Consider the following 4308-nt stretch of genomic DNA (forward strand, 5'->3'; position numbering starts at 1 on the left):
TGTCTTTCTGGAATTGAGGACAACTGAAATTGCAGTTAGTGTCATGTTAGTTCTGAGGCTTTAGTTTCCAAGGATAAGCCTCTTGGATAGGAAAGGACAACTCTAGAAAGGGGCAAATAAGACCTTAGGAAGTATATGGGAAAGAGGAACTGTGTCTTATTCTGCAACCTACTCATATAACTTTTCCCATGAATAAGACCTATTAAGCTGACTGGATCTTGAAAAGATCCCATTCATTGTTTTTTTTATAGCTTCCTTTCACAAAGAACAAATACCACAGAGTAACCAGGAAAATGCTGGGTTGGTTATTACCTTTAAAGGTAATTCGAAGTACCATATTACTCAAGACTAAAGTGATATGTTCACCCTAATGCCCCAGGAAAATGTCAGGCTCAAACAATCAGCATCAGTGTATGGGCACACTCTTGTATTATCTTGACAACTTTTCTGTAAATTTAACTATTCTACAATGAAATGTGTATTTAAAATCAAAATAATCAAGAGCCAACAAATCAAGTCATCCTCTATTTTTGGTGTAATAATTTGGTGGTGGTGATAACGGCGCAGGTCAGATAGCATCACTTACTTTAAGTAATAGTAAACTTTAGGAACAGGTAACAATGGGAACTGAAATAAGTTAATATAAAACTCTTGTTCAAGTGAGGTTTCCTTTTTAAGATTTACAGATTTTTTTTTTTTTTTTTTTTACTAGAGACCTTTAAAATCAGCCTTTCTCTATCAGAGTGATTCTCTGACTTTCTGCCTTCCTCTTATTGTAGCCTTCTGTGGACAATATTGGGGAATGAATGGAATTAGTGGTAATTGTTCTGTTAGCTTTTCCCCACTCTGGTCATGCTCCTTATGTCATTGACTTTCCCACCAGTCTCCCACCAAAATTTCCCAGCAGTTCCCACCAAAATTTACCCAGCTACACATTTCCACTAAAATGAGTAATATAATTAAAATTTCTACACTCAAAGCTTTGCCATTTTCAGTGGCTTTATAGTCTGCTGGTATAATTCATGCAGTACATTAAAAATGCATGCACTTCTGAGTGCTCATCCATTCATTTTTATAGATGCCACTGGGCTTCAGCAGCGTCCTATTAACGGCTATTGCAGATAATCCAAGACACATCGTAATTTTCATTTTCGACTGGAAGCAACACTATATCTTATAAAATTATACTTTTGAGGTTTAAAAAAGTGGGAAATTGAATTTCATTGAAAAAAATTAAAGGAAAAAGAGAGCTTATTCAAATGGTAATGGTTTTGTAGCTAAGACAAAATGGAATAAAGATCTATAAATTTCCATTTCATTATGATGAAAGGTTAATGGTTCCCATTTGACCAACGATAACATGAAACAGTATGTGACTCATGTTTGAAGTGATTCATTGAGGCCTTATAAAGTAGGTCCCTTGACAATTATGGTGTTAGTGTCTCATTTCTTGAGCTCTTACTGTGTGTCAGATGCTGCGTTAAATATTAGGATCACCACAAAAATCTTAGAATGAAAATACTATTATTAGCTCTTTGTTATAGAGGGGGGCAATTATATTTAAAATATAATAGAAATAGGAAGTGGCAGAGACAGACTTCAAATCCAGGTCTGTCAATTGTTTGATACATTTTTTTTTTTTTAAATTTCAATCTAGGACAAGAAATTGAATTAAAGAGTTCTGCAATGATATTACTTAACACAGAAGAGCTTACAATATAAATCCTAAGAGTCTGAAAATTTTATGATAAAGTTTTTATAGAAAACATTACTTTTCATGCTAAGATATCAATTTATTGCTTTCTACTCCAAAATCACTTTACCATACTGAATGGAAGACGTTCTTTTAAGTACTTTGCATCCAGCATGATGTTAAGCTTTCTCAGCATAAGACACTGGAGGGATATTGCAGGAGGAAAGGGCTTCTCTTAGTGTTTTCAGAGGCTGCAGTGTTGGTCATGGGTGTGGATGAGAGGGCATCCTATGATGCTCTTCCCCAGGAATGCCCACAGAATGTGTAGTTTCTTGGTGGTCTCATAGACCTGCCTTGGCTAATCTCAGAGCACACATCACTTGTATCCTTCATATCCTATTATATCCTGAGGCTCCATGAGTTCTCTGCTAAAACTTATACTCTATCTCATGCTTCAATACATGTGTATCCAGTGGAATTAAATATTTGGTTAGAACTTCCCCACCCCGCAAAAAGATAAATTGGACTTGACTGGTTTTTGTTTAAAATGTTATATCCTTCTTTAGTAGGAAGAGGCGGCCCAGCCCTAACCTCAGTGTAGTCAAGATTATATGGTGATAAATTCCGGGACATTGTCGCTTCTATTAAAAGTAAATTGGCTGGCAGCTTTGAGTCTGAAGGAAAGGTATAATCAAGTTAGTGATGACTATCCTACAGCCCTCCTAACCTTCACTCCAGGCCTCTTGCCCACAGCAGTGCTTTGACCACCTCCACCCCTGCCCCCATGCTGGCTGGGTTGCCTGCTTACAGGCTGTGGCTCACCTGTGCTTGGAGGAGCTCTGTCAGGTGAATGTACCACCTGTGGCCTGGACTACCCAGTGAAGTTCTCTACCACATGGTTGGTTGTTGGCACACCTCCAATGAGGCCTGAATCCTGACTTGGTGAGAGGGATCATCTTTCAAGTTTGTTCTTCATTGGTTACTCTGTCAGCAGTAGGATATTTGGTAGAATTCTTTTCATTTTATAGTTACTCTTATCATACAGTTTTTTTTTTTATATTAAACTTTCCCTGTTTAGTTTGCTATGTGGTTTCCATCTTTTGATTAGATAAAAATTTATACAGGTGGTAAACAGGAAGCAAATAATGTGGGTTAACAAATGATAACAATTCTATAGTTCTCTATATTTCTCACATTCTACCCCATGCTACTATGGAAATATGAATGCCCTTATATTTTATTTGTTTTTATTTAGAAAAGTTAGTTAGATTTCACTTCTTCCTACAACTTTAGTGAAATAAACTTGATAAAAGAAACTAAATTCTGGTAGAGGATCAGTGGATAAACACTGGGTTTCTTCTATTGTTTTATCTTTACTAATGATTTTCCTAAGCTGAGACTATTTAGATAATGGAAAAGCATGATGAAGGTTTTCTTTTAAAAAGGTAGTATGGAAAATTGGTAGATGAGTTGGTGAATGGTATAGCTCAAATATAAAATAATGTAGCAGCTATTTGCATTATATTAAAAGCTGGGTAAACCTGATCTCAAAAGTAGAGAATTTAATTCTGATATGGTAGAAGTAGAATCAGGATGACAAGATTTGAAGCTAGTCAAGAGTCCAGATAGTTATAATGGTGGGTTGGATTATTTACAACTTGGGCAATATTATGTTAGTTATGCTTATTAAACATCCAGTAGGAGATGTTATATAAGCAATAGATATCCAAATAAGAAATTCAAGGGTAATGTCATGATTGAAGATTATAACTTGGAGGTCATTGTATGTTGAGTTTAAAGTCATGGAATTGATTGACAGTACTCAGGGAGAGAGTTCAAATATATAAAAAAGGGGCATGGAATAGAGCTGTGGAAAGCTCTGCTATTTAGACGTCAAGAATAGGAGTTAGAACCAGCATAGAAGAGAAAGTAATAGTGATAGCATGGAAATGAAGTAGGAGGAAATTAAGAGGGGACCATGAGAAGGAAAACTTCCCAGAAGGAGAAAGAAATTGGCAATGCTGATACTGCCAAGAGAACAATAACATGAAGTCAGAGAAATGTAAAAATCTTATTTGTTGACATTTCATCACAGAAATAAGATGGTTGCTGAAGGAGAAGGTAAAGGCAAAGAGTTTAACAGAAGATACTAGAATGTTTGTATGCAGTTGGGGATCATTCAGAAGAGAGGGAGAACATTGTGACTCAGAAGAAAGAGGGCAGGCTTGATCAAGGAAACATCTGGAGAAGACAAGAGGAAACCTTTGAGAAAAAAGAGAAAGGTGTCCATTTGAAGGGATCATGGACACTTCATTCTAACATAATGGAAGGCAGAAATTAAAGAGCACAGGAAGGTGGTGGGAATATAAGGAGATTACCATTTATTTGATCATTTCTATTTCCTTAAAGTAGGAGGCAAGAGTTTTGGGGGAACATAGGTAGAGGAGTTTTATGGAAAAAAGATGTGAAATGACCATTTTGAAAACTGGGAAGCAAATTTGAGAAGTGCAAGTAAGCTGTGTGTAGGTATACGTGTACATGTTAACAGTTTTTGTTGCCTGAGTGCCAATACAAAGTAAATATGTTTAACAAAATTAGATTGTTTTTTTCAGATG

This window comes from Pteropus vampyrus, unplaced genomic scaffold (assembly GCF_000151845.1).
Source record: "Pteropus vampyrus isolate Shadow unplaced genomic scaffold, Pvam_2.0 Scaffold18, whole genome shotgun sequence".
Taxonomy (NCBI): domain Eukaryota; kingdom Metazoa; phylum Chordata; class Mammalia; order Chiroptera; family Pteropodidae; genus Pteropus; species Pteropus vampyrus.